Source organism: Ipomoea triloba, chromosome 14 (assembly GCF_003576645.1).
Source record: "Ipomoea triloba cultivar NCNSP0323 chromosome 14, ASM357664v1".
NCBI lineage: Eukaryota > Viridiplantae > Streptophyta > Magnoliopsida > Solanales > Convolvulaceae > Ipomoea > Ipomoea triloba.
Window position 1 is genome coordinate 4,880,702 of NC_044929.1, and position 13,347 is coordinate 4,894,048.

Here is a 13,347-nt window from a genome sequence, read left to right on the forward strand (position 1 = left end):
TTTATTTATTTTGGGTGACGAGAGAAATTCAATTCACAGTCACTATCCGAGAGTGAGTGTACATTATTGAATAAATTCTACTTTTTTATACTAACTTGTAAACCATACAAAAAAGATATACTGCTCTAAAAAAATATTTTATTATTAACTTATTATTATTATGTGTGGGGTTTTACCTAGACGTTTTCGCATTAATACCCCAAACATTGACTTATTTATTTTCTGACTTATTCATTATTCTTTGTATAAGAAGAAAAATACACCATATATCATGCATTTAATACAAAGAAGACTATAGCCACTCAATAACATATGCATAATAGTTTCATGTCGGCCTATTTTGCATTAATTGGGCTCGCATTCTGAAAAGAACACATAATATATATATATATATATATATATATATATATATATATATATATATATATATATGAAGGGTTCGGGTGAGAAGAAAGCCGGAAGTGAGAAGTGACTATCTCAATCCTAGATCAAAACAAAATTCGCCACCTACGAACTTCAACAATGTGCACTGGAAGAAGGAACGATGTGCACTGTATGGCATAACAATGTGCACTGGAAGAAGGAACGATGTGCACTGTATGGCATAACAATGTGCACTGGAAGAAGGAACGATGTGCACTGTATGACATAACAATGTGCACTAGAAGAAGGAATAACGTACACTGTATGGCATAACAATGTGCACTAGAAGAAGGAACAATGTGCATTGGAAGGCAAAAGAAAATTAACTTATACAAAATTACAATAATGCCGTTTTTTTTTAAATCTCCAATATGGACCTTTGATCTGGACTCAATCTACAGATATAATTTTATCCTATTTCACACCTAAGTCAATTGTTTCACATGATCCTTTATATATATATAGGATCTTCAACACAAATATATATATATATATATATATATATATATATATATATAAACATAACTACATAACAAAACAATTGAACTTCAAATCTTTAATTCTCAAATAGTCAAATTTTCAACTCTTAAGGCTCAAGTAGTGATCCTCAACTAGCCAATTCTTCCTTAATAACTTGAAAAAATAATCTCCGTAATAATTTGAATAATAAAATTATAATTAAGATATAGACATCAAAAGCAATAAAATTAATCAAGTATATGTGGGCATGTAACATGAAGGTAATTGCTTAGTTAGAACTTTCAATCCACCTATTCTCAAAGGGAATGTTTAAATTGTATGAATAATCATATGCTTTTTTACAATTAATTAAGCCTGCAGCTTATAAGAATTAGAATTTCTGTTCCTATAATTCTTTGCCCTTTTACAATTAATAAAGCAGCTTACAATTAATCCTACAATGGATTATGAATTTTCTAGCTATAATATACATTGCACATGTTTACATAATCACATATACATACATGTTCACAGAATCACAATTAATCCTAATTTTTAAGCACACTGCAATGGATTCTACCGGCCACTGGAGTTGTTATTATGTTTTGTTATATATATATATATATATATATATATATATATATATATATATATTATAATATAAATATATATATTATATACGTAGTAATATTTAACGGGGATTCAGGGTCGAGGATCAGGGATCGAGGTCGGGGTTGGGACAGGGAATGCCCTCCACGTCTCCATCCCCGTCCCTGGTCGGGATTGAGAAATTCCCCATCCCCGTCCCCATTTCCCAAAAAAATCTGCAAATTTGTTCCATTCAGGCGGGAATCAATTTTTCCCGTCGGAACAGGTTAAATTACCATCCCTAATTGTGAGTAAATTGATCCTTTATCTATCTTTCCAATCAAATAGATTACATCACCTTTTCTCGACAATCAATTTTAGTCAAATATTCTATTATTAATTATTGTGTATAAGTTTTGACTGGTAATTTTCACATTAATGCACAAACATTGACTTATTTATTTTCCCTAACAACAAAAGTACACCATATATCATGCATTAAATACCAAGACGACGATAGCCACTCAATAAAATAAACATTTGTATAATTGTATATTTGTGCGAAAACGATAAAATAGTTTCATGTTGGCTTATATTGCATTATATAAAATAGGGTGACACTTCATGAAAGAAAACATAGATAACTAATAATTTAATCAATAAAAATTATCCTTTCAAAAAGAATACGATAATGAATAAACATGTAAAATAAACATTTGTATAATTGCATATTTGTGCGAAAACGATAAAATAGTTTCATGTTGGCTTATATTGCATTAAATAGGGTGACACTTCATGAAAGAAAACATAGATAACTAATAATAGAGTAATCTAATTTACGAATAATTAATCAATAAAAATTATCCTTTCAAAAAGAATATTATAATGAATAAACATGTAAGTAGATAATGGTGATATATAGTCAAATAGATGATAGGGATTCTGTTTAATATTAAAAAAAATAATTTTTAAAAATTCTTGAATTTTCTAGAAAACTAGAAAATATTTTTAATTTTTAAATTGAAAATCAGTGCTAGTAAACATGGTTTTTATTTTATATTATCAAAATTTTTAATTTTTTTTTATAAGACTAGAAAAATTTTCTAGTTAGTAAACGGGGCTAAAGTCTTTCAATTACTCAGTTCTTTTCTTCTTTCTTGGACTCAATTCTATCTTAATGTGGAGGAAGGTCCAACCCTTTTCGGGCCAATAGGCTACAAATCAGACCTGGTATACTAAGCCCAATATAACCATACCACTTAGTACGTTAAAAGTCTTATATGTTGGGCCTCTCTTTCACACACCTTCTTGCCATTTAAGGGTGTGTTTGGTTGGTGAGTTTAGGCATAAGGAATGTGTATGAAAGTGATTGTTTGTGTTTGGTTGATAGGTTTTGTGAATGCTACTATGGGTTTGGAATACCCCATTAATGACAAAACCCATACCCTTATTACATATGGGTTTCATCTCCCTTCCTCCTTTCTTCCTCACTATTAATAATCATTCTCATTCCACCCAATTACCAAACATGTTAAATACTTTCACCAAAATCCATTACCATTACCAAGTATTTGATACCCATTTCGATTCCGATTCCCATGTGCGAACCAAACGCACCCTAACTCTTCTTTGTGCAGTAATGGTGTCATTCTTTTTAGGACTTGGAAGGTGTTACTGCAGTCTGCTGGTTGTACATTAGTTTACACTTTATTTTACAAGAAAACTCGTAACCGCTACCAAAAAATACATACTAAGTGAAATCTGTCATCGAGTCCCGAAAATAATGAGTAATGACGGTAAGATTAGAGTGGTAGTTGGATCAACAAATAACATTAAAATTTATGTAGGTTTGAGTAAATAACACTAACGTGCAATAGAGATCTCAATTCCGTGTGTTCGGATGATATGAGATTGATAAATGATTGAATTTTCATAAGTCCATTAGTCTAAGGCCCTGTTTGGTAAATAATTAGCTTATCTTATTTGACACCATTAATTGTTTAACTTGGTTAAAAAATTCATTGGAGTGTTTGGTTAATAAGCTTTTTGTAATTCTAAAATACTAAAATTCAAAAGGCTACTCAAATCAATTTTTTCAATTAGCTTTTTGAGAAAAGAAATTATACCAAACAGCTATCAACTAAAAGCTAATTTACCAAACACCTTTCTACAATTAGCTAATGTTATTAAATAATCATACATTCTAACCCAATCATCTAACAGTTATCAGCTAACAACCATTTACCAAACCGTGCTTAAGTGTTTTTCCCATATAAGTAGAGGGGAGCATCATTTCGGTTATCCTTACTTGAATATGCCATTAATTATTGCTTCATTATACTTTTACTTCTAGGTTATTATTGAACAATTATTTCAACTCTTTATTTTAAAAATGTTTTGAGTACTGAATTACAAATTTATTGAATGAAACAATATTTATTGAACATCATAATATAGTAAGGACACTTTTTAATATAAACACACAAAATTTAAAAATTAATTAATTCATTAATGAAAAAATATATAAAATAGGCCTTATGTTGACGCGCTCAAATATTCTCACAGTTGTGTTACCCAATGCGTCTAAAAACCTCTAGACAGATTTCAATCACTCCAAACTCCTTGTTTAACAATATGGAGTTATTCCTTTGAAAGCTAAGGATGATCAAGTGAGTGAAATATAATTATTGTATATTAATGTTACGAGTTTAATTTTTGTCATCACCTTCTTGTTCGAGTCTGTCATACAAAATCTTCAAATTACAAGATCTTACACATGAGCAGAATTTATTTCATACACATATTCAAATATTTGTTACGATTTTTTCTAGAATATACAATTATATTGTTCATGGATGAGACCAGGTCCACCCATGTGTTTTTTTAGTAAAAGTTGTTAAACCACTTGCTCATTAGTCATTTCCAATTCAATGCCTATATGGTTGGAGGCCAATTGGCCAAATAGCAACTCACAACATGCATTTGCAATTAAGAAGAAATTGATTGAAACAAACAAAAATAAAATACGGAGTAAGACAGAACAAAAACAGACAACTTTTAAAAATTTAGACAAAACATATTAACATAGTTTTCCAACTAAATGTGTTTCATTTAGATTTTTTAATTTGTTTTACTTTTATTTTCATATATATATATATATATATGGGACGGAAAGTGTAATTTTCCCTAAAATTGATATGACCCATTTTTCCTTTACCTTTCAACAACTATCAACTGTTGATCTACACAAGTAGATGGATCAAATTAGTCCTAACTTTTTACCTTGGAGCTTATTGTCAAATTAGTTGAGCCCGTTGCATAGAGCCTTCCTAGTACAGTTTCCTCATCATCCAAAAACATGCTATTTAAATCACAATTTTTATCAACTATTTTATCTAATGATGTGATATGCAACAATTTTTTTTATATTTAATTTGTTAACTATTTATATATTGAATGAATTGTGTACACAAAGTCATCAGATGATAATAAACGTTAGTTCAAATAATAGAATTTAAAAAAAAATCATTATACTTGAGTATGATTATATCTCATTTTGTCAAAAAGTAAAGGCCAAGACAAAAACAAATCTAAATAATAATATATTGATAACAAATTAGAGTACAACATCTTAGAAAATCCAAATTCTCATACTAAAATATTTTTAAGAATTATTTGTTTTTTTTTTTCAAATTTGTAATAAATTCCCTCGTGGCTTCGTTATCTTCATCTCTAGTTTAGTAGTTTTCACTTGTCGGGAACCAATGCCACAAGGCTGTCATCCACATCTCAATTTCCTACTCACTAATTTTATACCATAATCAATAATTATTATTAAGGACCCAACATAAATTTCCTACCTACTCTTTTTAAAATCAAATAATTGTGCTATCAAGTATAAGTCTAAAAGGTTAAGTCCACATTTGGTTGACAGATATTCACTCGTTATATGACACTAATTTAATTAAAATACATGTATAAGAAATTAAAATAAAATTATACATTCATGATCAATTATATCTTTTGATGCATGAGTAAGCGTTTAATTTTGACATATATTTAATAGATTTGTTTGTTACAAAGTTGTAAAAAACAAAAAGAAAATGTACGACAAATTTGTATGAAACTGTTTTACATTTGGATTTCGAATATATAATACTTTTGTTAATGAAAAGGTAATATTTTATATGAGTCATCAAGCATTACGTTTTCATTGAAAAGTATTAGTTATTTCATTTTTAAAAAAAATATTACAGTTTTTAGTGAAAATATAATAGTTGTAGACTTATAGAAAAATACTATATTTTCGTTAAAAAATAATATCGGTCTCATGTAAGATGTTTTACACGAGATCAACTGCAACTCTTTATAGACAATTTGGCACTTGACACAACGTCTCGATCAATTATGTGTCACACTGTTAGTTCCTTGAGTAGTTAAATTATTAGTATGGTAGTGAAATTGATCCTCAAAATGATGAAAGTATTAATTTTGACAGTTAAAGACACACAAACACACACACATAATGCGTATGAGTATGTCATATAGAAATAGACAATAGTAGAGTATAATGTAAAGTATAGAATGGGTTTGGGCGATAGCAAATTGTCCTGTTCCTTCTATAGCCTACTTTCCTTGACTCACCGGAAAATGATGTCATTTAATTTTCTATTATCCCCTTTCAACACAAACACATGGATGACAAAGATGGTTAACTAATGACCTTGTTATTATTATTATAGGCAAGAGTTGTCCAGCAACTTGTGTTAAATTGATATTTTTGTAATTTTTCTTTAATAGAAAATTGGTCATAGGATTGAATCTGCTTGGTGAATAGATACTACAATGTAATAGAGTCGATAGTACTCAAAAAAAAAAAAAGAAGAAGAAGAAGAAGAAGAAGCCAAGGGTCAATAATAAATTTGTCAAGTAAAATAAAAATGTACTCCGTAATATAAATCATTATTCTTTTAAAAAAGAATAAATATTAAATTGTATAGTTGGGGGTTTTTTTTTTTTTTTTGGTTTATTTCTCCTTTTGGTTTCATGATTATTAAACTATTTTTCACATTTAACCCATAAGTATTATTTTTGTCACATTTGGTCCTTTTGATCAAATTAAATACCGGAGTAACTTATAAAAATAATTGGAATGCATAATATTTTTATTTTAGAACTATACATTTTTTTCAAAAGTATTAAGACATTCAAGCTGGTACGATTTTAGATTGAAAAGGTAACACATCACGATTTTTTATTTTATTTTATTTTTTTTACATAATATTTAGCGGGAATTACTAAATTTGGTAAAAACAATACTTTTGAATCAAATATGGTAGTGACCTAATACTTGTGAACAAAAAGTTGAAATAAGTTACATATATTTTTTATATTGTACATGTCACAAGTTAATAATTGATTTGTTCAAATTGAATAAAAATAAAACAATTAATATTATTAATAAATGGGTTAAACTGAATAAATATTTATTAACTATATATATATATAGAGAGAGATAGAGAGATAGAGAGAGAGAGAGAGAGTTAGAATGAGTAGGCATTGAATGAGAAGAAAAGTTGGACTCTCTCCTTATCTTTTTAGTACTTTGGTTTCACGGACTAATTTACCTTTATGACTAAATAAGGGTAGTTAAGGATTCATAATTTCTAATCATTTTTTCAAAAGGGTCACATTTGTGTGAGACCGTCTCACGGATCCTTATTTATGAGACGAGTGGGGTCAGATTGAATCAACATGTAAATGTCATACTTATATGCGCAAATGTCATACTTATATGCTTAAATGTAATACTAATCAGGAATAAAAATTTTGTCATTTATAAGGAAAAATGTAATACTTTTGAAGAAAAATGTATAGTAATAATTTTACATTTTAAAGTGTTATATTTTCCATCAAAAGTATTACATTTTCCATAATAAGTAATGTTCCCCCTACTTATAAGGAAAAATATAATACTTTTGAAGAAAAATGTAATACTTTTAAATCGAAATGTAAAAGTATTACATTTTTCCTTAAAAAGTATTACATTTACCATTATAAGTAACAAAAAATTTATTTCTGATTAGGGGTTAAGACTTTTAGGTGGTTGGAAAATGGAATAAAAAAAAAAAGAATCTTTGAATGGGTAGTTGTTTATTTGAATGAATGAATGAATGAAAAATTGAACATGTGGGCTTCCTTTGTGCAATCCTTTTATGGGGTTTCTTTGAATTTCTGAAATTCTGTCATCAAGACTCAATTTTTATCTTTTTTTTTTTTGAATACTACTAACTCTATTACTCAATTTTTATCTAGTGTTTAGGTTTTCCATGGAGCCAATTCTATAAGGGTGTGTTTGAATTTGTGAGGAGGACTCTAGGTGTGTTTCGTCTCTTATGGGGTTTCCTGGAACAATCCTCACATGAGTGTGATTGGTTCTGGGGGAGTTTAGTTTTCTCTAGGAATTGAATATGCTTGGGGATGAAGATAATGATAAAGATGTGTTATCCGTCGGCGGGAATCGGAGAACATATGCACGGTCTGCTTCCTGGACTAACCGGTCGCCTAGGAAATCGAATTTTGCAAAAAAAAAAAATGGAATAGTAAGGATAGAGCATGTTTGCCTCCCCTTCAACCACTTTCAATCAGCAGGCCAAAGGCTAAGGAGTGGCCTAGTGTTGGGTCAGAGGATCTAGGTGTGTGGCCGAAGTACCCGCCTATTCCCGGGGCACATCTTGGGCCAATTACCATCCAGGAGACTTCGACGCCCGAGCAGCCTCCTAAGAAATTTCACTTCAAGCGAGACAAGCTTGCTTTCTTTAATAAGGAATGCTCGAAGATTGTGGATCATATATACTTAGGGAGCGAGACCATTGCCAAGGATCGTGAGATTCTTCGTCATAATGGGATCACTCATGTTCTGAATTGCGTTCGGTTTATTTCAGAATACTTTTAGGGTGATCTGGTGTACAAGACACTCTGGCTACAGGACAGCCCGTCTGAGGACATCACTAGCATTTCTATGATGTTTTCGATTACTTTGAAGATGTTTGAGAACCAGGTGGACGAGTCTTTGTTCATTATTGTCAGGGGGTGTCCAGATCAACCTCTTTGGTTATAGCGTATCTGATGTGGAAGAAGGAGTAGAGCTTCGAAGATGCTTTTTAGGATGTGAAAGCAACAAGAGGGGTGACAAACCTGGATATGGGTTTTGCGTGCCAACTTTTGTAGTGTCAAAAGCGGGTTCATGCTCTACCTATAAGCTTGACTTCTATTTGAGGATGTATAGGATTGTGTCCCACTCTCCATATGATCTCCTCTATCTTGTTCCAAAAATGTTGGGCGAACCAGGAGTTAAAGCACTTGATTCTCGCGGAGCGTTCCTTGATCATGTTCCCTCGACTATTTATGTGTGGATAGGAAAACACTGTGTTTCAGTAATGTTAGACAATGCAAGGGCATTTGCTAATCAGGTTGTCCGATCTGAAAACGCTCAGGGTTCAGTTCGAATCCTCAAAGAAGGCGAAGAGCCATATGAGTTTTGGGAGGTTCTTGGCAATGAAAAGTTCTTTGTTGATAAAGCGGAGATTAAAAAAATGAGGGAATTGTGTCTGCTAGGAATTATATGAAGGCTTCTAGCATCACTTCAAGTGTTGGTTTAAGGAAGGTGAGTGAATATGATTTAGATTTTGAAATTTTCCACAAGGTTGTTGCAGATAGGGTTGTACCGCCATTTCCATTATCGGGGACCGGATTTGAGACTTGTGTTCCTGCTAGGGCAAATGGCTGGAATAGATTGAGGCAGAAGTTTGCGAGTGGCGTTTTGAAAGAATTCATCTTGTCATCTAAAATGAGCAGTAACGATTTGAAAACAAGTCAGGGACTCGGTATGATAAACGCCTCTTTAGAAATTTCTCCCGTTGAGCCTTTATCTCCTTCAAGTCCTCAGTGTGAGTTACCAGACTCATTTTCTTCTTATGCTACCAGCAGTCCTAGTTGGCTGAAGGATCCTTGTAAAGGTACCGAGTGTGTAACTCCCGAGCCTTTACTATCACGTACACCTTCGTTCAGTTCGTTAGATTCTCTTTCTTGTTTTCACCCCAGTAAACCAAAGTCCAGCTCCACATCCCCGTCACTCTTACCGTCAACCTCGGACTACTCTAGTTCCTTCACTTTCTCTCCCACTTCTTCTAACTGGTCTGACTTGTCATACCTATCTGCACAGCCTTCACCCTCTGGATTGGAATCCAAATATCCATATGTGTTGAATGGATCCTTAAAAGAAGACCGGTGTTTACTTTGTAAAGGAACTTTGACACAAATCAAAGAATCATTCCCAACCACTCATATGGCTAGAGTAACAAACACTTGTTCATCGTGTCGAGGGGCTTCCCCTTCCCCCTCAATAGCGGAGCGTAGAGGAAGTCATCCTCCACCGCGCATGATGTTGACTTCTATCGATGAGACTCCTCAACTACCTTCCAATTTGGTAAGATCGTGGTCATTTTCTCGACCCGATGTAGAAGATGTTATAATGAGGGGTGTTGAGTGCAACAATTTCAAAGATGGTTCTGTTGAGTTGAGTAGCGAGGAGGCAATGGTAGACTCTGACACGTTGGTAACTTACAGTGAATTCCATGGCAGAGTTCAAGATTCAAACGAGGGCGAGACTGTGTATGCTGCCCCGGATGCCAATCACATAGTTCAAACAACTAATGTTGCCCTTTATGAGTGGCCTTCGATGCATAAATTTGAGTTGCCTTGTGAGCCTCTTGATTCAAGGGCTATCTATCTCATATTTGTTCTTGATGTGAGTATCGACTCCAAAAACAACAATTTTTTGTATGTTTAGATAGGGCGTGACGTGCCATGGAGTCAAAGAAACTGTCAGTTGATCAACAATGATAGCATGTGGGAGGATGGTCATATCTAGTGGAAAGCAGTTGGACACAATTTTCTTCTTGAAAAGCATCTGGTTAGATATGTTGTATAGGTACTTTTCCCTCATATTCTTATGTACTTTGTCTTCCAGCCATTGATTCTAAAGATAGGTTAAACATTAAAATAAGTAACAGTTTGTTTGTTCATATTGAGATTATTTTCTTCTTTATACCATTTGTAAGAGGCATTTTCTCTGGATATTTATTTTCGCCTACTAGGTCTTCCAAATTTATATCTATTCTTGAATGTTAATATGTGCATATGGGGTAGGTATGACTTTTTCAAAGTAACAACACATATTAATGGTATCTTTTAACTTAGAAAAAGTGGTCAAATAGGCAACTAAAAAAGAGTTCAATTAAACCAGTAAAGAAAGTATTTCTACATCACGTGCCAACAACTGCATGACCTTGGAACAACCAGTTATATGGAAAAAATAGATGGCTTTTGAATGTTGAGTGGTTTAATTGAACTTTTTTTTGGTTCAGTGGCCTATTTGGCCCTTTATCCTTTAACTTATACTCCGTAAGTAGAAGACTAAAAGAATGGACAGTGGGCGTGGTTAAAAGCATTTTCTGAAACTTGTTCATAGGCTTTATGATCTCTTCCAAGATTTGAGAATGTGATAACTATGTATTTTTCGCATTGTTGTTGCATACCAACATTTCATTTCTTTTGTATTTTCTAGTTTTAGCGAGCCAAATAATCAAAGCTAACTTCCAATACTTACTGAATTGCATTGCGGATAGTGAATCAAGGCAAAGAACCCGATCATCTCCTTAAAAACCTACCTACCTTGCCTCTCTCGAGAACGCATTGAATGTTGCATTAATTAGGTGAGAGGTATTGTAATCTCAGGTTTTTCAGCCGTTGTGCATCACCTTGGGGCAAGCATCTTAGCAAATGGCGATGACACGAAACAGCTAATGGCATCTTAGGTATATGTTCTTGACTTTCTGTCAGTGTGATGTGTGGAAGGAAATGATGGATCTTTCGTTCGAGGAGATACATGTATGTTACATGTACAGAGAAGAAGAAGAAACTGATGTTGTCTTAGGAATTACAAGTAAATAATCTTTTCACTAATAAGCCTCCACCAACTTCTCTTAAAATTATTTTATGTTTGCCAACAGATACAGATACATTCAGTCTACTCTACCTATCTACCTCTGTTCCTTTCCATTTTCACTCAAGCTTTGTTTCTCTGCTACAGATACAGATATAATATAGCAGTAGTCTCCTAGACTTTGGTTATTCTGTGTGTTGTGGGCCCGGAAGCTTGAGAACGCGTCACTAAGCGTTGAACGGGACTTGAGGGACAAGCCGAGGGAACGGGGGTGGGTGTTGTTTCTCCCAACTGTCATCAGACAAATTCCAATTCAAATTCCAAAATTGATGTCCTAAACTCAAGCATTCAGCCCCCTTAAATACTAAGGTGGCAACAGTAATAAACAGACATTAGCACAAGAAAGGAAAAAAAAAAAAAACCTTAACAGCTAAAAATTTTAAAAAAAAGAAATGAATTAGTATAAATTCTTCATGTAGCAGGTGGTTTGTTGCGTCTATGATATGTTCATACAATGAATGCATCATCACACCCTCCCAAGTCAACAAGTTTGTCCTCAAGCTTGAAATTTGGAAAAAGGAGCCGAAATTTGTCCAAGAGCTCCCAGGAAGCATCTTTCGGAGCAACACCAAGCCAATGGACTAAAACCTCTGCGACTCCTCTATTCAAGCGAGACTTGGACACAACATGAGGGCGGAACAAAACTCTACCATCGTGCAACGGGGGAAGGTCAGACGTAGAATTCGGCGAAGGGCCATTGTACAATTTCAATAAGGACACATGAAATACGTCGTGTATTCGACTCGTCGATAGAAGGGCAAGCTGGTAAGCAACATCACCAATACGCTGAGTGATACGGAAAGGATAAAAAAACTTCGACGATAATTTGTGAAACACACTACGATTAACAGACAGTTGGCGATAAGGGTGGAGTCTAAGCCAAACCCACTGTCCGACTGAAAATTCAACTTGTCAATGTGAACGATTGTAAAACTTCGCCATACGTACCTGAGTCATCCGAAGATGGTCCTAAACCAAGTAAAAAAGTGCATCGCGATCTCGAAGTTGGAGACGCCAGGTTCGTATGACAAGAGGTGCGGAGGGTCACGACCATAAACAACATGAAACGGGGAAGTCTGTAGAGCCGAATGAAAATACGTGTTGTAGCAGTACTCGGCCTAGGGAAGGCAGTCGATTCATTTTCGCGGGCATTCGCCAACCAGGCAGTGCAGGTAAATGGCGATGGTCCGATTAGTCACCTCAGTCTGGCCATCTGTCTATGGGTGATAAGACGAGGAAAAGGAAAGTATAGTACCATGTAATTGAAATAGTTCCTGCCAAAAGGTGCTAGTAAACGTCACTGTAACACCCCGGCTCGGCTATACCGTACATCCGGAGTAGTTACCGCCACACCTAGACCAAACCCAGCCGAATCCACGCGGGGTTCACTCTAGGTGCACAGGCTAAGGGAGAGGAAAAACGTTTCACGACATCATCATTCCCCAACTTATATTTTCATGCATATATATGTAGATGAGCAAAAGGGGTAGCTGCACTAGCTACCACTATACACAAGAGTTTAAGTACAACTGACTAGCCAACTAAGTTCATCATGGCTACAAAAGATATATACACAAAAGAGTTTCCTCCCAGAACTTTCCCAACCAGCCAACTACTCTAAGAGGCGGTACACCGGTCCGGAGTACGTCCCCCACACTAGATGCCACTCACCTGCGAACCAGGTGATATGGTCCAAAAAGTAACAGGGAGTGTTCACCATAGACCACTCATCCCAATGCTCCGAAGGACTGGGATCCCACGGATCGGGATAAAAGACCACAAACTCTAAGGGGTCACTCCCCTCTAACAAC

At 34.1% G+C, this 13,347-nt stretch overlaps 1 pseudogene; it reads left to right on the forward strand.

Annotated features, from left to right (window-relative positions):
- Positions 1-7,940: 7,940 nt before the first annotated feature.
- On the forward strand, positions 7,941-11,230 carry LOC116003651 (annotated as a pseudogene).
- The last annotated feature ends 2,117 nt before the right edge of the window (positions 11,231-13,347 follow it).